At 34.5% G+C, this 26,360-nt stretch overlaps 1 protein-coding gene across 2 annotated transcripts in view; it reads left to right on the plus strand.

Moving 5' to 3' along the window:
* Positions 1–26,360, plus strand: part of LOC148945701 (uncharacterized) — a 180,497-nt gene that overhangs the window by 25,144 nt on the left and 128,993 nt on the right. Inside the window, exon 1 of one of the 2 annotated variants that reach the window (XM_089098022.1) lies at positions 18,567–18,589. The exons of the other annotated variant lie outside the window; for it this stretch is intronic. The gene's annotated coding sequence lies outside the window, so the exon portion shown is untranslated. Of the gene's footprint in view, positions 1–18,566; positions 18,590–26,360 lie in introns of those variants that run through there. 2 annotated transcript variants of the gene reach the window in all.

The following is a 26,360-nucleotide window of genomic DNA, read 5'->3' on the forward strand; positions in this document are numbered from 1 at the left end:
TGAATTTTATTTTTTAACCAATTCTTGTGCTTGTACGGGATACGGTATGGCTGTTTCCCGACCGGTAATCCTGTAGTTTGAATTGAGTGTTCATAAAACGGTATTAGTCCAATATCTTCTTCAAATGTGGAGAACACATCTTTAAAATACCATAATAACTCACAAAATTTTTTCTTTATTTCTATCTCAGTAATATGGTCCATGTTAAGTTTGTTTAAAAATTGTGACTTAGTTAGGGGGTATTCGTCATTTGAGGTATTTATACTGTTAACTAGGTTTCATTTGGAATTTTTTCACTTTTCTAAATCATGTTCTGAGATAATTTGAATTTGAACTAGGCATGTTTCCTTTTTTTGGCAATTTTATCATTTTCATGGGTATTAGTTACCCAAATAAAACTTTCCCCTTTCTCGTAGGGTATAATCTGTTCTTCGCATAACAGATTCTCGGGGATTTCATCTGACGGAGACGCAAACCATATTTTAGAACTGTCGTTTACCGGTTCGGTCATTTGTGAAATTTGAATTCTTTGCATCGTTTTGGGAGGGACTTTTGTTTTCCGAACTGTGAACCCATAATATTCCTCTTCGAACTTGTTTTCTATTAGGTTTAGACTAGCGCTATGTTGCGTCATGTCTTCCGCGAATAAGGTTGGTTGAGCATGAACCGCATTGGGGTTTACTACTTTCTTCCATAATTCCACTATTCCCATAATTTCATTCGACCTATATTGTTGCATATCGCCTATTTTTGCTTTTGCGGATCCAATCCACTTTTTGTGCGAATTTACTTTCTTACTCTGGGAGGAATTTGCCGGGTGTGCGATTTTGGTTCACCGTACATGAATAATTAAAACAAAATTTGTATATTAATCTTACTTTTAATTGGTTAAATGGCTTTCTCGAAAGTTGTTTGATTTTATTTACGAACGTTTTTATTAGTAATAAATATTCGTAACTTACGAATTAACTTAAGCCCTTAATCACAAAGCCCGTAATTAGAATAAATAGCTCTTATGAAAGTAATAAAAAATCTTTGGGTTAAAGAGGGAGGTATTGACTTGGGGGCGAACCCAATCATATACGTAATAATTTCTGTTCGTTTTAAGTTTTGATGTTGCTCCTTACTTTCAGCTGAAAAACTTGTTGTTGTTTTTATTTAATTTCTGATCATTTTTTAAATAATGCTGGAAAATCTGGCACCCCCTTCATATATGTCGCTTCCTCTATGCAAACTTCCTTCATGGAAAGATCCTCCCACATAGCACCCGCCCCCCCCCCTTCACTACCATAAAAAATTCCTTTGAAAACGGCTGTATACTTCCCAATAAACAATGCTATAGGTAAACATTGGGTAAATTTCATAATTTCAGCCCTCCCCCTGGGAACTTTTGGCGATGAACTCATCCTAAAAGACATAAGTTTATATTTTCGACCATGCTGAACAAAATGGCTGTCTCAAAAGTTTGATTGGGTGACTTTGGGAAAAAAATGAGAGTGGGACGGGGCCTAGTTGCTCCATTTTTTGATCATTTAAAAAGGGCACTAGAACTTTAAATTTACGTTCGAATGACCCCTCCCACGATATTCTAGGACCACTGGGTCGATACGATTACCGCTGAGAAAACAAAAACAAAAAAAAATACAAAAAAACAAATAAACATGCATCCGTGATTTTCTTCTGGCAAAAAATACAAAATTCCACATTTTTGCAGATAGGAGATTGATACCTCTACAGTGGAATTCTCTGATACGCTGAATCTGATGGTGGGATTTTCATTAAGGTTCTATAACTGTTAGGGGGTGTTTCCCCGTTTTTACGAAAATCAGGCAAATTTTCTCAGGCGTGTAACTTTTGATGTGTAGAACTAAACTTGATGAAACTTGTATATTTGAAATCAAAATTAAAATCTGATTCTTTTGACGTATCTATTGGTACCAAAATTCCTTTGTTTAGAGTTTTGGTTACTATTAAGCCGGGTTGCTCCTTACTTACAATTCGTTACCACGAACTGTTTGAAAATAAGATGCCGAGTGTGATTTTCATTAAGGTTCCATAGCTTTTAGGGGATGTTTCCCCCTTTTTCGAAAATCAGGCAAATTTTCTCAGGCGTTTAACTTTTGATGCGTAGAGTTAAACTTGATGAAACTTGTATATTTGAAATCAGAATGAAAATCTGATTCTTTTGATCTATCTATTGGTTTCCAAATCTATTTGTTCCGTTTTTTAGAGTTTCGGTTACTATTGAGCCGGGTCGCTCCTTACTTGCAGTTCGTTACCACGAGCTGTTTGATATTTAATTATATTTAATTCTAGTGAATTAAAAATGGGTGGGAGATAATTACTCTTAGTCAAATAGAAAGTTGATAAAATTCTGTGCATAGAATACTGCATTTAATAAACTAGAAAATTCAGGTTAATTTGTAACAACATTTTTTCTCGTAAATTTTGTTTAACTTTCTTACTTTGAAAAATAATTGATACTTTATCGGAATATTCGTAGTTCAAACCATAGGCTTAGGCTACCTCTGAAATTAGTTTCTTAGCCTACCTCAACCAAACTCTGATAGTGATGGGCCTTTTAGCCAACCTCTGACTAAAGTTTTACAGAACTGAGAGGATTTTCATTCATCAGGGTAAACAAAAAATTTTTTGGGATGCTCATTTATAACATTTTAAATGATCACTTCATTTTTAGGCTTAGCCTATCCTGGAAAGAAGAAGTTAGATAAAGTTAAGACATTTCTTGCATCAACCTGTGTGTTTAACAAATGCCAGAATTGGTTAAATCCAGCCTAGAGTTTAATGTAAAAATTGACAGTGTTTCACCTTAAGCAAAATTGGTAAATTTTTACCAAATCATATTATTGATTTACAAATAAAGTGAACATACTATTCAATGCCTTTTTTATGCTGATTCCAAATAGGTAGACGCAATCTCCTATCTTTGAATTATTTGATAGATTATTTGAATTATTTGAGAAAAAATTGCACCAATGCCCTTCAAACTAGCATCAGTTGTGACCACGAATTGTCCGCTTTGGAAATCAGGTAACGATAATATTGGTTCAGAAGTGAGTGCCTTTTTGACACGGTCTAAGGAAGTATGAGCTTCCTGGGACCAGGTGATATTTTACGAATCATTATTTTGGGAGTTCCCTTTAGTTAATTCCGCTAGGGGTTTCGCAGTTTGGGCGTAATTGCGTATGAATTTTCTAAAGTAAACACAAAGGCCTGAAATTCTTCTTAATTGCTTCATAGTTGGAAAGGGTATAAGATTTTCAACACATTTTATTTTGTCGGGGTCTGGGAATATATGACCTTGAGTCACCACCACTCCTAAAAATTTGATTTTAGGTTGGAATAAATTTACTTTTTCAGGCCGGCATTATAAATTGCCCTCCCTGAATTTCTCAAACACTTTAGCTAATGTCGCTAAACGTTCTTCTGCTGTTTTACCTACGCATATCACTTAAATAATTGTCAACGAAGTGAATGATATTCTTTAATCCTCTTAATAGGTGTTACAACGGTCTAAAAAACGCGCTTGAACTTTTCTTAAGTCCAAAAGGTACTCTTAAATATTTATAGGAGCCGCATTCAGTTGTAGAAAACGTGGTTTTATAGACATCTTTCTGCGCAATTTTTACTTGGTGATAGCCTTGGGTAAGATCTAAGGAAATGAAAATTTTGTTTTTACTTGAGATAGAGTCAAGAATTTCGTCTATTCTTGGTGAGGGAAATTTATCACTAACAACTTGTTTATTAAGAGCTTTATAGTCTACTACAAGTCTTTGGTCACCATTTTTTGGGGACAAAGATGATAGGTGCTGAATACGGGCTTATACTGGGGCGTATAATATTATTTTTTTTCTAATTCCTGAATTTTATTTTTTAACCAATTCTTATGCTTGTACGGGATACGGTATGGCTGTTTCGTGACCGGTAATCCTGTAGTTTGAATTGAGTGTTCATAAAACGGTATTAGTCCAATATCTTCTTCAGATGTGGAGAACACATCTTTAAAATACCATAATAACTCACATAATTTTTTCTTTATTTCCTTGTCAGTAATATGGTCCATGTTAAATTTGTTTAAAAATTGTGATTTAGTTAGGGGGTATTTGTCATTTGAGGTATTTATACTGTTAACTAGGTTTCATTTGGAATTTTTTCACTTTTCTAAGTCACGTTCTGAGATAATTTGAATTTGAACTAGGCATGTTCCTTTTTTTATCGCAATTGTAGCATTTTCACGGGTATTATTTACCCAAATAAACCTCCTTTTTCGTACGATATAATCTGTTCTTCGCATAACAGATTCCCGGGGATTTCATCTGACGGAGACGCAAACCATATTTCAGAACTGTCGTTTACCGGTTCGGTCATTTGTGAAATTTGAATTTTTTGCATCGTTTTGGGAGGGACTTTCGTTTTCCGTACTGTGAACCTATAATATTCCTCTTCGAACTCGTTTTCTATTAGGTTTAGACTGGCGCTATGTTGCGTCATATCTTCCAAGAATAACGTTGGTTGAGCATGAAACGCGTTGGGTTTTACTACTTTTTCCATAATTCCACTATTTCTATAATTTCATTCGACCTATATTGTTGCATATCGCCTATTTTTGCTTTTGCGGATTCAATCCACTTGTTGTGCGAATTTACTTTCTGACTCTGGGAGGAGGTCAAATTTCTGGCGATACAATGTCCTCTACGTGGCGAAAACTGAGATAAAAAATATTGTATTCTATTCACTGTTGCATCCTCTTCCTCTACCCGTCGGGAAGAAGAATTTGCCGGGTGTACGAGCCTTTCATTCACTACGTCTAATAGCACTGAATTTGCCTTTAAAAAATGGCGCCTATAATGGTTTCGTATGGAAAATTGTTACATATTATAAAAATGGTTGGAAAAATTCTGTTATCTTTTTTCACATCTAGAGGAATTGAACCTTTTGCATCCAATTTATGCCCTGTTACACTAGTTAAATTGGGATTATTAAAATTCTTCCGTCGTTTAATATACAAAGGTAATCTGTTTATTATGTTAACTGTCGCACAGGAATCTACTAGTGCTTTAAAATTAATATTTGTCACGCAAAAATCATTGAATATATGTAACATATTATTGTTATCACTAGAAGACAGTACCATTATTGGGTAGGACCTATAAAAAAATTCTGGCTCCTTTCTTGGTCCTTTCTATTCTTCCAAGGGGGTCTGATACGTTTTTCTGTGGGTTAATTTGGTATGTTGGTGTTTGCGATAGAGATTCTGTAGACATGTCACCGGCTAACTGATTGACATTTGTCTGCCGATATTGTCATGTATTATTACGTGGATTGGGATTTCTTGCGAACGTTGCCGGCGCTCGCAAGGTTTGTTCATTTCGCGACATCGGAAAAATAGAATTTCTCCTCGACAAATTTTCCGTATTTCTGTTAAATCTCGTAGGATATACCATTCTTGCACTATACTGGTTTTGCCGAGTATTAGCGTTTGGAAACCGATGGTTTTTTTGTCTGTTTGGGGGAAGGTTTGTGTACATTTGCCGGCTGGGTGGATACAAACCCTGTTGGTAGGCGTTGTGGGGTAATGGTAGGCGTAATTCTCCACGTCTATAACCTCCTGATCCATTGGCCTTTAAATTTGTTCTCCCGAACAAACAGTTGTCTTAATGTGGTGCTGTTGGGCCGTAATTATTTCGAAAACGGCACTCTCTTGCGATATGCCCGGGACAGTTACATGTATAGCATCTTTTTATTGTTGAATTATTTTCGTAACTAGTTGTTTTAGTAGGCTGAAAACGTACGGTTCTTTGCCTAACGGGTTCTTGCGATTTATTTTTATTTGGTGCTGGGGAATTATCCCTTGAAAAGAAAGCAGGGGAAATCTCGCTTGACGATCTTGCGGTTGATTCACCTACGCTATTTATTCTTGACTTATTGTGGTTTGCCATAATTGTGTCAATTTCTATCAGTCTTTCCACCTTCTGAACTGCCAAGTCTAATGTTTGAATGTTTTAAGATATTACCTTTCTATAAAGTTTTGGGGTCAATCCTTATAAAAAAGTATGTATTATAATTTTTTCATATAACTCTCGGACCCTTTTCCAAATTTTGCTTCGACTGAAACCCTTACACTGTGTACATATTCTCTCACGTTTTGTGTTTGTTCAAAGCATACTGTCCTGTGTTTTAATTTATTTGTTGAGCTTGTTTCTATAAATCTATCTCGGAACGCTGTTAGCATTTTGACTACCGAATTTATTGAGAAATTATTATCTTCCCCTACAGTATTTTCAATTTGTTTTAGGAAGGTTGAAGCTTGCCCTCTCAATCTTAGGAGTAACCTGCCTACCAGTGATTTTAGCCCTGTTTTAGTTATCTCTACAAATTGGGCCAATAGGATATTGAATTCGTCTACATCTAATAAACCGTCATATTCAGGAAGAGCTTTTGTTATTTCGATAGTTTTTGCGACTAGTTTTTGCGCAATTAATAGTTCACTTAGATTTTCTGACATATTTGCAGTTTTTTTGAAAATTTGTTTTGTAATTTATAAAATTACACAAAAACAATTTTTACTTAGCTTACTCCAGTTAGAGCTACTATTTAGCTCCTATGCGAGATATTCTAACAGGGTTTCCCTATTAATAGCTTAGGGATTCTAGGCTTTGACACTTTTTGTTATTAGTCTGTAACTTTCAAGATTTTTAAAATAGAGAAAAAAAAATTGTAGTATAACTAGTTCCGTTGTTTTCCTCCAAGTTTATAGTCGCCGCACCATTTATCGTGGGGTATTTTGAATTAATAGATTATTTATCGGGGGGGGGGGGTGATTTACTATATTAGGCATTTATCATGGGGGGATTTTAATGATAATTCCTATAGTGAGGGCATTAATTGGTTAATTAAAGTTGAACATTGCGCCAAATGTGCGCAATGTGCCGAACATTGCGCCGATTACTGGAGACACTCGAACTAGTTACCTACCATGTATCGAGATACAGATATATATGAAAGAAAAACACGAATAAGAAAGTAATAGATTTATTGTGACTTACATTTGGTACATACAGCAATATACGAGTATATCACTTCAAAAATCTTTTGATTCAATCGTGCATACAGACTTGAATTCTATGAATCGAATGATATGACTTGAATTTCCCCCCAATCCTATTCTTCACTCCTATATAACACTGGGTTTGCTTCTGAGCAATAACAACTATTTCACGACTGACCCAACTCCTTTTGGGGCACCCCCACAACCTTATAATGCTAATAAAATAATATTATTATGCTGTCTGACAGTCAAATAATTTTTATCTCTATTTTTGGTCATACAACTTATCATATTCCTAAGAGAACTTCAAACTTTGTTTAAGACAATGTCCCACATTTCGCGAAATTCAAATCCGTCGCATTTCTGATTTCAATAGTACGTGCTTGCTTTGTCTTGCGAATCAACCCAAATTTTTTTTCTTTTTAAATCTGTCAAGAGCATTTGGGAATGTTCAAGTCTCTTTTGTTCTGTAAAACAAACAATGTGAAATTCTACAAAGTACGACAAAGTATGCTTGAAATTCGTCAAACTGGTATGCGAATATAATCCTCTTTTTTTGTTGGTATTTTAAAGGGATTTCTGATTGAGAATAAATTGCAGTTTTCTTCATTGTTAGGAATTAGACGAAAGTTTGAAATGGGATTTAAACACAATGAAGGAGAGCCTAACTTATCTCGAACGTATTTTCAGAAGGAAATAAGTTCCTTATATTTAAAGAGAAGATTTAAATTATTTTACTTTCTTCTCACGGTACATGATCATAATTGATGACGATTAATTTTTTCGACTGAAATCTGTTCCACATTAACGATATTAAATATATTAGGCCCAATCCACTGCTTATTTCTGTTCCTCATTTGTAGAAGTAAATAAAAAACAAATTTTTTTAACTGAAAGTAAGGAGTGACAATAAAACTTAAAACGAACAGAAATTATTCCGTATATGAAAGGGGCTGTCCCCTGTTCAACGCCTCGCTCTTTACACTAAAGTTTTTTATTGTTTAAACAAATAGAGTTGTGAGAAAGAGTCAAACTTTATCGTAAAGAGTGAGGCGTTGAGGAGGTGACGGCCCCTTTCATACACGGAATAATTTCTGTTCGTTTTAAGTTTTATTGTCACTCCTTAGTTTCAGTTAAAAATTTGTTTTTTTATTTAATTTTTGAACGTTTCTGAATTAATACAAATTTTGATTTTGGTTCACCGTACATGAATAATTAAGACGAAATTTGCATATTAATTTTACTTTTAATTGGTTAAATGGCTTTCTCGAAAGTTGTTTGATTTTATTTACGAACGTTTTTATTAGTAATAAATATACGTAACTTACGAATTACCTTACGCAACGAACTTCTATATTCATATATTTTTGATGCATATATTAGTGGGTTCTCCTCCTAGTCAATACCTCGCTCTTTACACTAAAGTTCGAATTTTGTTCCAATTCTTTAAAAATGACCCCTTAATCACAAAGCCCGTAACTAGAATAAATAGCTCTTATGAAAGAACTAAAACATCTTTGGGTTAAAGAGCGAGGTATTGACTAGGGGGCGAACCCAATCATATACGTAATAATTTCTGTTCGTTTTAAATTTTGATGTTGCTCCTTACTTTCAGTTGAAAAACTTGTTTTTTTTATTTAATTTCTGATCGTTTTTTAAATAATGCTGGAAAATCCTTAACCCCCTTCATATATGTCCCTTCCCCCATGCAAACTTCCTCCATGGAAAGATCCTCCCACATAGCACCAAACCCCCCCCCCCGCCACTACCCGAAAAAAATTACCTTGAAAACGGCTGTATACTTCCCAATAACCAATGCTATATGTAAACATTGGGTAAAGTTCATAACTTTCAGCCCTCCCCCTGGGGACTTCGGGGGATGAACTGATCCTAAAAGACATAGGTAGTATATTTTCTACCATGCTGAACAAAATGGCTGTCTCAAAAGTTTGATTGGGTGACTTTGGGAAAAAAATTAGCGTGGGAGGGGGCCTAGTTGCTCCATTTTTTGATCATTTAAAAAGGGCACTAGAACTTTAAATTTACGTTCGAATGACCCCTCCCACGATATTCTAGGATCACTGGGTCGATACGATTACCGCTGAGAAAAAAAAACAAAAAAAATACAAAAAAAACAAATAAACATGCATACGTGATTTTCTTCTGGCAAAAAATACAAAATTCCACATTTTTGCAGATAGGAGATTGATACCTCTACAGTGGAATTCTCTGATACACTCAATCTGAGGGTATGACTTTCATTAAGGTCCTATAACTGTTAGGGGGTGTTTCCCCCTTTTTTCGAAAATCAGGTAAATTTTCTGAGTCGTATAACTTTTGATGGGTAGAACTAAACTTGATTAAACTTGTATATTTGAAATCAGAATTAAAATCTGATTCTTTTGAGGTATCTATTAGTATCAAAATCCTTTTGTTTAGAGTTTCGGTTATTATTAAGCTGGTTTGCTTCTTACTTACAGTTCGTTACCACGAACTGTTTGAAAATAAGATGCCGAGTGTGATTTTCATTAAGGTTCTATAACTTTTAGGGGATGTTTCCCCCTTTTTTTTTGAAAATCAGGCAAATTTTCTCAGGCGCATAACTTTTGATGGGTAGACTTAAACTTGATGAAACTTGTATATTTGAAATCAGAATTAAAATATGATTCTTTTGATGTATCTATTGGTTTCCAAATCTATTTGTTCCGTTTTTTAGAGTTTCGGTTACTATTGAGCCGAATCGCTCCTTGCTTGCAGTTCGTTACCACGAACTGTTTGATATTTAATTATATTTAATTCTAGTGAATTAAAAATGGGGGGGGGGAGATAAGTACTCTTAGTCAAATAGAAAGTTGATAAAATTCTGTGCATAGCATATTGCATTTAATAAACTAGAAAATTCAGGTTAATTTGTAACAAAATTTTTTCTAATAAATTTTGTTTAACTTTCTTACTATGAAAAATAATTGATACTTTATGGGAATATTTGTAAATAAAACCATAGGCTTAGGCTACCTCTGAAATTAGTTTCTTAGCCTACCACAACCAAACTCTGATAATGATGGGCCTTTTAGCCAACCTCTGACTAAAGTTTTACAGAACTAAGAGGATTTTCATTCATCAGGGTAAACATAAAACTGTTTGGGATGCTTTTTTATAACATTTTAAATGATCACTTCATTTTTAGGCTTAGCCTATCCTGGAAAGAAGAAGTTAGATACAGTTAAGACATTTTTTGCATCAACCAGTTTGTTTAACAAATGCTAGACTTGGTTCAATCCAGCTTAGAGTTTAATGTACAAATTTACAGTGTTTCACCTTAAGCAAAATTGGTAAAATTTTACCAAATCATATTATTGACTTACAAATAAAGTGACTATACCACTCAATGCCTTTTTTTATGCTGATTCCAAATAGGTTGACGCAATCCTATATCTTAAAATCTATCTCGCCCTCAACTTTGGTTAAGTTTCTTAGTTCTTGACTTATTTTGGATTTTTCCAACTCTTGCCTAACTATCTTTTAAGTTTTCCTCATTCTATTTATGAGCTCTTGTTTGTAATCCTCTGTGTTATTATGATATTGTCGGGACTCATTGATGTCTTCATAAGGTAATCTGAAGTCACGGCCAAATAATAAATAAAAAGGACTTTCTCTAGTTGTCTCTGAATAAGCAGAATTAATTACGTTGGTTTGATATGGTAAGAATTGATCCCAGTCGTTCTTGTTGTCTTTTGTGTAAATGCTCAAAACATTCAAAAATATTTTATGCCTATTTTCTCTTTTACCATTGGTTTGTGGGTGATATAGAGATGTCACTAATTTCTCTACGTTAAGAAAATTCATTGCCTTTTTTGTTACCTTGGAAATAAAGTTACTTCCGTTATCACTTATTACCACGTTAGGTATTCCAAATTTTAAAAACAATTTCGCTAACGCCTTGTTCGTGGCGTATGCGCCTTGATTTTTTAATGCTTTAGTAAAAGTAAATCTGGAAAAGTAATTTATAACTGAAAGAATACAAGTAAGGCCTCTGTTAGAAACAGGTAAGCCTCCACGGTTCCGTATAGGTCAAATGAGATAATATCGAAAGGAAACCTTGCTACTGGAACTCTTCCCATTGGGGGGATAGGATAAACTTGGGGTTTTTTCTCAAGTTATAGGGTTTGCATCTCCTTACAAAGTCCTTAAGTATTGTTAACGCCAACAGGACATATAAATATTGTTTTAATTTATCGAAGGTTTTGGTTATTCCGAAATGTCCGCCTGTATCCAAATGAAAGAATTCGAGCGCAGGTATTACTAAGTTCTGGGTTACTACAGGGATTATTGAGGTTTGGTTTCTCTTTCCCTCAGCTGTCACAATTCTGCATAGGATTTCTTCGTCAAGATCATAATTATCTATTTCTTTTCCAAGAGTTTTGAATTTATCGGGTAATTTACTATAATTCACAAAATAATTATAAGTGCTAGAGACATTTCATCCTTATTTTGATTTTCTTTTACATTTTTCAAGGATAAGGGGCAATAGTTATTCTCATTTTCTTCTATTGTGTCTTTGGGTTTGTTTTTCTTGTATTCATGTTTACTCTTAGTATTGATTGCATTAATTTCTTCATGTTCGGCTTCCGACGGGATATTTTCTGGGAATCTACTCAAGTAATCACAAGCTGTGTTTTGTTTACCTTTTAATTATTCAAATTCATAATCTAGGTCTTAGATTTTCATAATCCCTCTAGCTAGAATTCCAGTGGGGTTTTTGAAAGTGCGCAAGTATTGCAGACTTCTGTGGTCTGAACGTAACTTAAATTTTCGACCCACTAAATAGTGTCTAAATTTGCCAAACGGTGGATTATAGACAACGGGTCTAAGTTTGTGGCGGAATAATTACTTTCGCCTTTCGACAGAGTTTTGCTTGAGTAGCATATGGCTCTTTCTTCTTCTTTCTGATTAGACGTTCCCTATAGAGGGTCAGAATGTTTTACAGGAATTATTTGAGAGAAAATTGGACTAATGCCCTTTGAACTGGCATAAGTTGTGACCACGAATTGTCCGCTTTGGAAATCAGGTAACGATAATATTGGTTCAGATGTTAGTGTCTTCTTGAGACGGTCCAAGGAAGTTTGAGCTTCCTGGGACCAAGTAATATTTTACGAATTATTATTTTGGGAGTTCCCTTTAGTTAATTCCGTTAGGGGTTTCGCAGTTTCGGCCTAATTGCGTATGAATTTTCTAAAGTAACCACAAAGGCCTAAAATTCCTCTTAATTGCTTCATAGTTCGAAAGGGTATAAGATTTTCAACACATTTTATTTTGTCGGGGTCTGGGAATATCTGACCTTGAGTCACCACTACTCCTAAAAATTTGATTTTATGTTGGAATAAATTTACTTTTTCAGGCCGGCATTATAAATTACCCTCTCTGAATTTCTCAAACACTTTAGCTAATGTCGCTAAATGTTCTTCTGCATTTTCATCTACGCATATCACATCGTCAACGAAGTGAATGATATTCTTTAATCCTCTTAATAGGTGTAACAAGGGTCTACATAACGCGCTTGAACTTGTCTTAAGTCCAAAAGGTACTCTTAAGCATTCATAGGAGTTGCGTTCAGTTGTAGAAAACGCGGTTTTATAGACACATCTTTCTCCGCAATTTTTACTTGGTAATAGCCTTGGGAAAGATCTAAGGAAGTGAAATTTTTTTTTTACTCGAGATAGAATCAAGAATTACGTCTATTCTTAGTAAGGGAAATTTATCACTAACAACTTTTTTATTAAGAGCTCTATAGTCTACTAAAAGTCTTTGGTCACCTTTTTTTGGGGACTAAGATGATATGTGCTGAATACGGGCTTATACTGGGGCGTTTAATATTATTATTTTCTAATTCGTGAATTTTATTTTTAACCAATTCTTATAATTGTACGGGATACGATATGGCTGCGTCGCGACCGGTAATCCTGGGAAATTTATCACTAACAACTTGTTTATTAAGAGCTCTATAGTCTACTAAAAGTCTTTGGTCACCTTTTTTTGGGGACTAAGATGATATGTGCTGAATATGGGCTTATACTGGGGCGTATAATATTATTTTTTTTCTAATTCGTGAATTTTATGTTTTAACCAATTCTTGTGCTTGTACGGGATACGATATGGCTGTTTCGCGACCGGTAATCCTGCGGTTTGAATTGAGTGTTCATAAAACGGTATTAGTCCGATATCATTTTCAAATATGGAAAACAAATCTTTAAAATTCCATTATAACTCGCAAAATTTTTTCTTTATTTCTATCTCAGTAATATGGTCCATGTTAAATTTGTTTAAAAATTGTGATTTAGTTAGCGGGTATTTGTCATTTGAGGTATTTATACTGTTAACTAGGTTTCATTTGGAATTTTTTCACTTTTCTAAGTCACGTTCTGAGATAATTTGAATTTGAACTAGGCATGTTTCTTTTTTTTGGCAATTTTATCATTTTCATGGGTATTAGTTACCCAAATAAAACTTTCCCCTTTTTCGTACGGTATAATCTGTTCTTCGCATAACAGATTCTCGGGGATTTCATCTGACGGAGACGCAAACCATATTTTAGAACTGTCGTTTACCGGTTCGGTCATTTGTGAAATTTGAATTCTTTGCATCGTTTTGGGAGGGACTTTTGTTTTCCGTACTGTGAACCCATCATATTCCTCTTTGAAATCTTTTTCTATTAGGTTTAGACGGGCGCTATGTTGCGTCATGTCTTCCGCGAATAAGGTTGGTTGAGCATGAACCGCATTGGGGTTTACTACTTTCTTCCATAATTCCACTATTCCCATAATTTCATTCGACCTATATTGTTGCATATCGCCTATTTTTGCTTTTGCGGATTCAATCCACTTTTTGTGCGAATTTACTTTCTTACTCTGGGAGGAGGGCAAGTTTCTGGCGATACAATGTCCTCTACGTAGCAAGAAGTGAGACAACCCTGTTACAAACCCTGTTGGTACGCGTTGTGGGGTAATGGTAGGCGTAATTCTCCACGTCTATAAATTCCTGATCCATTGGCCTTTAAATTTTTTCTCCAGAACAAACAGTTGTCTTAATGTGGTGCTGTTGGGCCGTAATTATTTCGAAAACGGCACTCTCTTGCGATATGCCCGGGAGAGTTACATGTATAGCATCTTTTTATTGTTGAATTATTTTCGTAACTAGTTGTTTTAGTAGGCTGAAAACGTACGGTTCTTTGCCTAACGGGTTCTTGCGATTTATTTTTATTTGGTGCTGGGGAATTATCCCTTGAAAAGAAAGCAGATGAAACCTCGCGTGACGGTCTTGCGGTTGATTCACCTACGCTATTTATTCTTGACTTATTGTGGTTTGCCATAATTGTGTCAATTTCTATCAGGCTTTCCACCTCCTGAACCGCCAAGTCCAATGTTTGAATGTGTTTAGATATTATCATTCGGTATAAATTGGGGTCAGTCCTTGTAAGAAGGCATGTAGTATAATTTTTTCCAATAGCTCTCCGGACCCTTTTCCAAATTTTGCTTCGACTGAAACCCTCACACTGTGTAAATATTCTCTCACGTTTTGTGTATGATCAAAGGATACTGTATCGTGTTTTAACTTATTTGTTAAGCTTGTTTATATAAATCTATCTCGGAACGCTGTTAGCATTTTGACTACCGAATTTATTGAGAAATTTTTATCTTCCCCTACAGTATTTTCAATTTGTTTTAGGAAGGCAAAGCTTGCCCTCTCAATCTTAAGAGTGACCTGCCTACCAGTGATTTTAGCTCTGTTTTAGTTATCTCTACAAATTGGGCCAATAGGATATTGAATTCGTCTACATCTTATAAACCGTCATATTGAGGTAGAGCTTTTGTTATTTCGACATTTTTTGTGACTAGTTTTTGCGCAATTAATAGTTCACTTAGATTTTCTGACATATTTGCAGTTTTTTTGAAAATTTGTTTTGTAATTTATAAAATTACACAAAAACCATTTTTACTTAGCTTACTCCAGTTAGAGCTACAATTTACCTCCTATGCGAGATATTCTAACAGGGTGTCCCTATTAATAGCTTAGGGATTCTAGGCTTAGACACTTTTACTTATAAGTCTGTATCTTTCAAGATTTTTAAAATAGAGAAAAAAAATGTAGTATAACTAGTTCCCATGTTTTCCTCCAATTTTACAGTCGCCACGCCATTTATCGTGGGGGATTTTGAATTAATAGATTATTTATCGTTGGGGGTTGATTTACTATATTAGGCATTTATCGTGGGGGGATTTTAATGATAATTCTTATAGTGAGGGCATTAACTGGTTAATTAAAGTTGAGCATTGCGCCAAATGTAATGGGGAAAAGGATGGACTCTTGAAGTTACTGTTGAAGAACTCCTAGCATAGAAGCGTAGTCATGACGTCCAGGGTCAACTCTTTACCAAGTTCCTTTAATATTACATGAAGATTAGATTCCCTATGAGAACGATTACTGGAGACACTCGAACTAGTTACCTACCCTGTATCGAGATACAGATATATATGAAAGAAAAACACAAATAAGAAAGTAATAGATTTATTGTGACTTACATTTGGTACATACAGCAATATACGAGTATATCACTTTACAAATCTTCTGATTCAATCGTGCATACAGACTTGGATTCTATGAATCGAATAATATGACTTGAATTTCCCCCCAATCCTATTCTTCACTCCTATATAACACTTTGTTTGCTTCTGAGCAATAATAACTGTTTCACGATTGACCCAACTCCTTTTGGGGCACCCCCACAACCTTATTATGCTGACAAAATAATATCATTATGCTGTCTGATAGTCCAATAATTTTTATCACTATTTTTGGTCATACAAATTATCACATTCCTAAGAGAACTTCAAACTTTGTTTAAAACAATGTCCCACAATTTCGTCAAGCACATTTCGCGAAATTAAAATCCGTCTCATTTCTGATTTCAATAGTGGGTGCTTGCTTTATCTTGCGAATCAACCCAAATTTTTTTGCTTTTTAAATCTGTCAAGAGCATTTGGGAATGTTCAAGTCTCTTTTGTTCTGTAAAACAAACATCGTGAAATTCTACAAAGTACGACAAAGTATGCTTGAAATTCGTCAAACTGGTATGCGAATATAATCATCTTTTTTTCTTGGTATTTTAAAGGGATTTCTGATTGAGAATAAATTGCAGTTTTTCTTCATTGTTAGGAATTAGACGAAAGTTTGAAATGGGATTGAAACACAATGAAGGGGAGTCTAACTTATCTCGAAAGTATTTTCAGATGGAAATAAGTTTCTTATATTTAAAGAGAAGATTTAAAATATTTTACTTTCTACTCACGGTACATGATCATAATTAATGATGATTAATTTTTCGACTGAAATCTGTTCCACATCAACGATATTAAATATATTAGGCCCAACCCACTGTTTATTTCTGTTCCTCATTTGTAGAAGCAAATTTTTTTTAACTGAAAGTAAGGAGTGACAATAAAACTTAAAACGAACAGAAATTATTCCGTATATGAAAGGGGCTGTCCCCTGTTAAACACCTCGCTCTTTACGCTAAAGTTTTTTATTGTTTAAAAAAATAGAGTTGTGAGAAAGAGTCAAACTTTAGCGTAAAGAGCGAGGCGTTGAGGAGGGGATGGCCCCTTTCATACACGGAATAATTTCTGTTCGTTTTAAGTTTTATTGTCACTCCTTACTTTCAGTTAAAAAACTTTTTTTTTTATTATTTTTTTTTATTTAATTTTTTATTTAGTTTTTTTTTTATTTAATTTTTGAACGTTTCTGAATTAATACAAATTTTGATTTTGGTTCACCATACATGAATAATTAAAACAAAATTTGCATATTAATTTTACTTTTAATTGGTTAAATGGTTTTCTCGAAAGTTGTTTGATTTTATTTACGAACGTTTTTATTAGTAATAAATATTCGTAACTTACGAATTAACTTACGAAACGAACTTCTATATCCATATATTTTTGATGCATATATTAGTGGGTTCTTCTCCTAGTCAATACCTCGCTCTTTCCACTAAAGTTCGAATTTTGTTCCAATTCTTAAAAAATGACCCCTTAATCACAAAGCCCGTAATTAGAATAAATAGCTCTTATGAAAGTAATAAAAAATCTTTGGGTTAAAGAGCGAGGTATTGACTTGGGGGCGAACCCAATCATATACGTAATAATTTCTGTTCGTTTTAAGTTTTGATGTTGATCCTTACTTTCAGCTGAAAAACTTGTTGTTGTTTTTATTTAATTTCTGATCGTTTTTTTAAATAATGCTGGAAAATCTGGCACCCCCTTCATATATGTCCCTTCCCCCATGCAAACTTCCTCCATGGAAAGATCCTCCCACATAGCACCCCGACCCCCCCGCCACTACCATAAAAAAATCCCTTGAAAACAGCTGTATACTTCCCAATAACCAATGCTATATGTAAACACAGGGTAAAGTTCATAACTTTCAGCCCTCCCCCTGGGGACTTTGGGGGATGAACTCATCTTAAAAGACATAGGTATTATATTTTCGACCATGCTGAACAAAATGGCCGTCTCAAAAGTTTGATTGGGTGACTTTGGGAAAAAATGAGCGTGGGAGGGGGCCTAGTTGCTCCATTTTTTGATCATTTAAAAAGGGCACTAGAACTTTAAATTTACGTTCGAATGACCCCTCTCACGATATTCTAGGACCACTGGGTCTATACGATTACCGCTGAGAAAAAAAAAACAAAAAAAAAATACAAAAAAACAAATAAACATGCATCCGTGATTTTCTTCTGGCAAAAAATACAAAATTCCACATTTTTACAGATAGGAGATTCATACCTCTACAGTGGAATTCTCTGATACGCTGAATCTGATGGTGTGATTTTCATTAAGGTTCTATAACTGTTAGGGGGTGTTTCCCCCTTTTTTCGAAAATCAGGCAAATTTTCTCAGGCGTGTTACTTTTGATGGGTAGAACTAAACTCGATGAAACTTGTATATTTGAAATCGGAATTAAAATCTGATTCTTTTGACGTATCTATTGGCATCAAAATTCCTTTGTTTAGAGTTTCGGTTACTATTAAGCCGAGTTGCTCCTTACTTACAGTTCGTTACCACGAACTGTTTGAAAATAAGATGCCGAGTGTGATTTTCATTAAGGTTCTATAACTTTTAGGGGATGTTTCCCCCTTTTTTTTCGAAAATCAGGCATATTTTCTCAGGCGTGTAACTTTTGATGGGTAGATTTAAACTTGATGAAACTTGTATATTTGAAATCAAAATTAAAATCTGATTCTTTTGACGTATCTATTGGTTTCCAAATATATTTTTTTCGTTTTTTAGAGTTTCAGTTATTATTGAGCCGGGTTACTTGCAGTTCGTTACCACGAACTGTTTGATATTTAATTATATTTAATTCTAGTGAATTAAAAATGGGTGGGAGATAATTACTCTTAGTCAAATAGAAAGTTGATAAAATTCTGTGCATAGAATATTGCATTTAATAAACTCGAAAATTCAGGTTAATTTGTAACAACATTTTTTCTCATAAATTTTGTTTAACTTTCTTACTTTGAAAAGTAATTGATACTTTATGGGAATATTTGTAGTTCAAACCATAGGCTTAGGCTACCTCTGAAATTAGTTTTTTATCCTACCACAACCAAACTCTGAATGTGATGGGCCTTTTAGCCAACCTCTGACTAAAGTTTTACAGAACTAAGAAGATTTTCATTCATCAGGGTAAACATAAAATTGTTTGGGATGCTCATTTATAACATTTTAAATGATCACTTCATTTTTAGGCTTAGCCTATCCTGGAAAGAAGAAGTTAGATAAAGTTAAGACATTTTTTGCATCAACCAGTGTGTTTAAAAAATGCCAGAATTGGTTCAATCCAGCTTAGCGTTTAATGTAAAAATTGACAGTGTTTCACCTTAAGCAAAATTGGTAAATTTTTACCAAATCATATTATTGACTTACAAATAAAGTGAATATACCATTCAATGCCTTTTTTTGTGCTGATTCCAAATATAATAATCATTTCTTTTAGCCTCCCCCCCCTATATATGTCAATTCAGGATATATATTTGTGAATTTGGGGGTGGGGGTTAGGTTAGGGGGGGGGGGCTAAAATTCCAGTCAATATATACCAAATCATATTATTGAGTTTCAAATAAAGTGAATACACCATTTGATGCCTTTTTTATGCTGATTACAAATATAATAAGCATTTCTATCAGAAATGAATTTCAGCCCCCCCCTGTATAGGCTATACCTAGCCAAACCTAACCCAACCTAAACCTGAATTGGCATATATAGGGGGGGGGGCTGAAATTAATTTCCGATAGAAATGATAATTATATTTGTAATCAACATAAAAAAAGGCATCGAATGGTGTATTCACTTTAGTCCTAACTCAATAATATGATTTGGTATATATTGACCAAAATTCCTTTCCAACAAAAATGGGTCAATATAGCCTATACCAAATCATATTACTGAGTTTCAAATAAAGTGAATACACCATTTGATGCCTTTTTTTATGCTGATTATAAATATAATAAGCATTTCTATCGGAAATGAATTTCAGCCCCCCTATATAGGCTATACCTAACCTAACCCTCAATTGGCATATATAGGGGGGGGGGGGCTGAAATTAATTTCCGATATAAATTCTTATTAGATTAGTAATCACCAAAAAAAAATGCAAAAAATGGTGTTTTAAATTTGGTCATAAATCAAAAATATGATTTGGTATATATTGCCCCAAAAATGATTATTATATTTATAATCAGCATAAAAAAAGGCATCAACTAGTATATTCACTTTAGTTGTTTCTCAATAATATGATTTGGTAAAAATTTACTGCAAAACTGGGTATAAATTTACAACCCTCCTGGTTGTAAGGAGACATGTTAAAAAACAATTCTTACTTCTTAATATGCAAATTAGGTAATTCTTTAGCAGGTCATGTTATTGACTTACAAATAAAGTAAACATAGCCTACTACTCAATTTTTTTTTTTATGCTCTGTCCAAATATAACAATCATTTTTGTTAGAAATAAATTTTACCCCCACCCCTATATATACCAATTCAGGGTATATTTTTGCACATTAGGGGGGGGGGGGTCTAGTTTATTTCTTATGCAAGTGAGAGGTAAGTTTAAACTTTACCCCCTCCCACCCCTAATAAGTAAATATATACCTGAATTGGTATATATAGGCAAGGGTGCCTGCAGAAAATTTTTTAGGAGGGAGGGCAGATACCAGAATAGCAGAGATTAGAGAAGAAATAAATTTTGTAGTAAAAAAATACAAAGAAGTATATTGTTGATGACAATATACTTCTTTCACTATAGAACCATTGTAAAAAGACAACTTTCAATAATGCCCTGTTTGGCATGTTCATTGCATTAAATACTGCCAATTAAGCAGCTATGGATCTGGGTAAAAGCTTTTTCAAAAGTTCAAGAATATGTTATATTAAGCTGGTTGCAATCTTGAGAAGGGTTTCAAATTGTAGACTGGATTGTGACAAAATTTCCTATTTTATCATCATGATATTGACACCTGAGTACAGAGATAAACAAAGACAGATATACAAATGACAAAACTTATTATTTACTTTCAAAATAAAAAAAAATTCAGGAAAATTTCAAATGGCAAGGATTCATGCCAAATAAATTTATCACTTTTTGACATAGGCTTCTCCTTCAGTTTTTACTTTTTCTTTATGGACAGATGAGAGGCATAATCCACTAAGAGAGTGTGACATTGCACTTTTCATCCATGTTTTAACTCTTTTGAGCATGCTGAAAATTGTAAACATAAGTGGTCTGGGGTGTATTGTGATGTTATATTTTATAGTTGGGATTGACTTATTTTTATTATTAGAAATAGGGCATTGGAAACAAATTATCTAAAGACCCAACAAAATTGCAAGAAACATACAATAAAAAAAAGACAAAAAACACAGGAATACTTTGGAATAGGGGTTAAGCTTATAATGTGTTTTAAAACTCAAAATATATCTGATGTGAAGTTGAACTCATAAGAAAAATTGTTTATAAAGAACAAGATATTATTTGAAAATGACAAATAAAGATAATTTTATTGCTGTAAGAACCCTAAATTCATGGCAATATAAAATAAAAAATTACATTTTAAGTAAGATAAACACAAAAAAAAGAAAGAAAAAAACATGCCAAGTAAAAGAACAACTCATCACTCATCCACACTTACAAAACACTCATTTCTCTTCATACTCGCAAGCCATCTTTCATGAAACCTATCTCCTTACAATTCCTTTTCCCTTTAATTCAATTCTTCATGTACAAACATCATTTGACCTACTCTCTGATCAATACCTCCAAACATGGGGTAAAATAAGGACTGGTAAAAATAAGGACTATGCAGCCCTTTCCATATCCCTTAATAATTCCTTCTTGCACCAAGAAGTAAACTATTCATCTTCAACTCACTACTGAAGGTTATTTCCTTGTTTCCTAAATTGACTTTTGAACCTCCCTCCCCTTACCCCATGTTTCCTTTGCAACTAAGCTGAGTCATAGGGTTTCTGAGAGATTCCCTTTGTACTGCCAAATATGCACCTTGTGGTCATGTAAAATATTGATCAAGATTGCCAATTTTTAGCCACCTCATTATCTATACCCAATTCATTATTTTATATTTCTCTCACTCCACAATTTTTTGAAATCTTCCTTACCTTTATAGGCTGCAAACTTGGAGACATAAAAACTTCTAAGCCAGTTTAAATAGCGACACTTGTGGCATATTCAGAATATATTCCCAGAACTTTGCTATATTTAATAGCCTAGGACTTGTTAGTGACAAAACTGCAAATCTTTACTCAACTGCTAAACTATCAATGTTTTCACTTACACCTGACCCTCTCTTACAAAAGCCTAGTAATAGAGCTTTGAAATCAATAAGAGTTCCAAATAGGGATAGGTCCTTTTATTAGACAGTGACTGTGTCATCAAAATATTTAGAGCTTTTGTTTATATTTTTGTTTCACTATCTAATAAAAGGACCTGTCCCTATTGGGAACTCTTATTGATTTTGTCATAGAAAAGGCAGTGTGGTCATGGAAAAAAATACCAACGAATTTAGAGCTTCTAATGCTAAAACCCTCAACTTTCTGAAGCATTAACTTCCAATCAGAGTGGTTGCTAGGGCTGGTGGTTCCCAGAGCAAAATTAAAGTGCCTCCCCTCTCGACTCAAATTGTAAGCAAAATAGCCAAATCAATGTGAAAAATTTGATCAGAAAGGTCATACCTCTAGCCTTGGACCCCCCCCCCCCCCCCATAGCACCTGGGACAGCTGTCCCAGTTGCCTCTCAACCCCTTTGAATGCCTCTGTTTACAATCATGACAGAACTATTATTGGTGAAGACCATTTTTTTTTTCAATTCTTTTAGACTACAGACATTTATGTAAAATTTTCTGTGAGGTAGATAAGTACCTTATTAGAGAATTATCTCTTTTTTGCCTGAAAGACCTTTTGATGGTACATATAAACAGAACTCAAACAGAACTCGTGGTCATTCTCAAAAGCTTTTCCAAAAACGAGCCAACACCAGACTAAGGAACAAGTTCTTCTCAAATAGAGTTGTCAGCTTGTTGAACTCCCTTAGTGAAAAAACAGTAATCTCTACCAGCGTGGATGCGTTCAAGTCCTCAGTGGATAGGGAGTGGCTCAACTAACCGTGGTGCACCATTTTGGACGCCCCAGATGATCAGTGATGATTAACTATCATCACTGAAGCTGGCGGACACAGGATTCGTCCTATCGCTAGCAAGTGCGATTTAAGGATTTAAGGTAATATAGTTGGTGGAAGACAAAGAGCAATTTTAATGGCTTTCAAGAATGAATTTAGGAAGATGGTGTGCTCGTGCTCTAGGAGATCAATTAAAAGCATTTTATCTAGGTCTGCAGTCACTTTAGTGTTTTTCCAGAGTTGCCATGTTGCCAACTGATCAATAAAATTGTCCAAAAATTTGGCATACATTCTTCATTGATCCCATGTATTCATCTTTTTGCATTTTTAGTAAAATTTTAGGGTGCTGTTTAAATACCTCAAATGCTGTTTGGTTCATTTCAGAAAACCTTTCCATCAAAGATTCAATAACTGAATCTAAGTATGGGATGAATATTGATTTTCTAAAATAGTCCTGAATTGTTTTATGTGGTTGATTAGCCCTGTGAGATTGTTACTGACTATTCTTCATATTATGAGTGTTACTCCTACAACTTTGGACCTATGCTGCACAGCCACCATAATTTATTTGAATAGAAGTTCACTATTGCTTTGGTCAGCTTGAAAAAGGTTGGTTAACAGTTGAATGTGGCTCAACACTTTCAGTTGACTGACTTCTACTCTCTGCAGCATCTGGCTGACTACCTCAAGCTTGCTGGAATATCTAGCAATTATCTCTGAGCAGACAATAAATGTCGTGGTTGTGATGGCACAGTGGAGCTGATAAGCTTTTTTCTTTGTGTCCCTATTTCCTACCAACAATAACTTTTCCAGGGATTGTGCAATATTGGTAAACATAGTATTAAATTTTCTAATTGCATGGTATTTTTCAGTCCATCTTGTTTGCATAGCTTCTGTAAAGTGACACCTACAACTAAACGTCTCTGACCATTCTCACAAAATAACTTGATGATTTCTTCAATTGTTCCCATGGTATTTCTTACCTGTGAAATGTTATTTAAGTTGTTAACAACTAAGTTTAGGCGATGGCTGGAACAGTGAAAATACTGGGCCATGGGAAATTCATTGGAAATTTTTTTATGTACCCCTGGAATAAGGCCAGCCATTGTACTGCAGCTGTCATACCCTTGCCCAACAGCATCGCTAAGATCAAGTCCCTACTCAGAAATTTTTTTCTTTACTGCGCTCACAATGTTCTGTGCGTTTGGGCTGTTTGATAATGGAGTGAAGCTGAGGAAATTTTCCCTGATACATTTTGTACTGCTCTCAAAATATCTCACACCCAAAGATAGTTGTTCGACTCCAGCCACATCCATGGTCTCATCAGCTAAAATGGAAAACATCTTGTTTTTCTTAACATCTTCAATTATTGTAGACCTTAAGGATGTGACACAAATATCAACAATTTCATTTTGGGTCCTATGAGACACATAGCTTGCAATTTTCATGCCATCATTCAAATGATGCAGTAAAACTAAATCACCAGCTTCCTGCCTGAATTTTAATAAATCATTAAAAAGAGCAGTTTTGTCTGTTTTTACTATCAGTGGCAGGTGGTGTATTGCACAAAAATTATTGTTGATATGACGGATTTGAGTTTTTCAATTTTCTTCTGTTTGCTGGGCCAAATCCTGGTTAAGAAGTAAATTCACACCTTTTTTCCTGTTATTAATAATTGATAATAAGTTGCTGGACTTTTCAACAGCCTCTTGGTGCCACTTACAGCTCGAATGAACCTTGTCATTTTTGTGAAATTGCTTGAATTTGGTGAAAGGTCAGATCATGAACCCACCTTACACACCCCTATCAACATAATGCTTAAATAAAACGCATTGTATACATAATGCGCCTTTCTGCACATTTGAATATGCAAGCCAATTGTACTTAGCCAGCCACTCATGTATAAATGGTTGCTTTCTTAGAGCAACATTGTCTTTAAAATTGTAGTTTTTGCCAGGCCTCCATGATTTGCTGAGCAGCAGGAACCTTGTTTCGTCTTCAATTTCTCGTTAAATATACAACCATATATCCAATGAATCCGAGCTGTATTCTGTTTCTAATTTGGCATCCTGCTCAGAGATACTTTCAGGAACTGATGATGTACTAGGAACAGGGTCCAAAAGATCATCTGTTTTCAAACATTTACTGAAAAAAATGTCTGATGTCCGTTATTTTCTCTATATCCCACAGACGAAGACGCCTGCAAGAAGCACATTCAATTAGTATAGCAGCATAATAGCCTAGTTTGAGAGATCCATTAAGCATTTAATGGAAGAAGTTGAAGAATAAAAAAAAGTTGTTGGAGAAAGTTCAAAAACGGCTTATTCCATTGAAACTGAGAGTTCTAGTGCTCTTTTTAATATTTGAAAGTGATGGGGCATATAATATTTTTATGGAAAGGGTGGTCTTATAAACTTTAGAGAAGGCTCATTGAAAATCAGAAGTTCTAGTGCCCTTTTAAAGCGTCAAAGTGATCAATGGGCAAATAGCCCCCCACCCTCCTGTCCTTTTCCTCTAAATAAATCTGATGGAAATTTTTAGACAGCTACGTGTTCAAAAACAGTCCAAAGATCAAATAAAAAGGCCTTTGGGGCTGACAGAATCCCTCAGAGTTTGGGGACAAGGGTTGTAAGTTATGCCCCGGGGATATAAGGCTCTTATGGAAGTGGTGGTCGTGTGAACTTAAGAGGAGGCTCATTTAATTGGAAAACTAAAGTTCTAGTTCCCTTTTAAGAGACGACAGAGTTTGGAGGGCAAGCAACCCTCCTGCCAAGCCAATTCATTTTCTAAACACATCCAATCAAAATTCTAGATAATCATTTTGTTCAACATGGTAGAACGGTCCAGTAACTATGTCTCTAGGGATATTGGGGTTGTCAACCATGTAAGGTTTTGGTAAAACCTTACCGAAACAAATGACTGTGGATTGTCAATTTAAGATACATATACTCATATTTATTCCTTAAAGTTTTAACAATTTTTTATTTATTAAAGTAAAAAAATGAAAACACTTAAAATATATTTTGTTTTCAGTAAAGGGTAAATTATCTTCTGTTCTTGAGAAGCCATGGGGGTTGTCAGCCCTATTCATGTTAGTTTTGTCTCGTTTTGAGTTTGACTTGGTCATTAATTATAATTTCTGTTTGTTTTGGGTTACATTTATTTGTTGATGGTGTTTTGTGAGAGTTTTACACTTGAAAGATTATTTTACTATATTTTTGCTGATTTTTGGTTTAATGGAGCTCTTTACTTTTCTTTGAAAAACTTGTTTCATGGAAAAAAAATTTAAACTAATTTTCTTAAAGAAAATTGGATTCACTTACCTCTGGGGAATTTTGTAACAGAAAAGTTCTACTAATTGTCAGATAAACAACTGAAGACTTACCACTAATAAATCAGTAAACCAAACTTAAGATTTAACTTTGGTGTTAATCAAATGGGGCATTCCAAAATACGGGTGCTTCAGAAGACGGAAGATTTGTTAGATATTTTCCTGAGGAATTGTCTACACTTATCATATAGACTGATCGGTTCTAGGAGTTTACCCC

The sequence above is a fragment of the Artemia sp. Qi Xiang Cuo genome, chromosome 12 (genome assembly GCF_049724085.1).
Source record: "Artemia sp. Qi Xiang Cuo chromosome 12, ASM4972408v1, whole genome shotgun sequence".
In the NCBI taxonomy this organism is placed as follows: Eukaryota; Metazoa; Arthropoda; class Branchiopoda; order Anostraca; family Artemiidae; genus Artemia; species Artemia sp. Qi Xiang Cuo.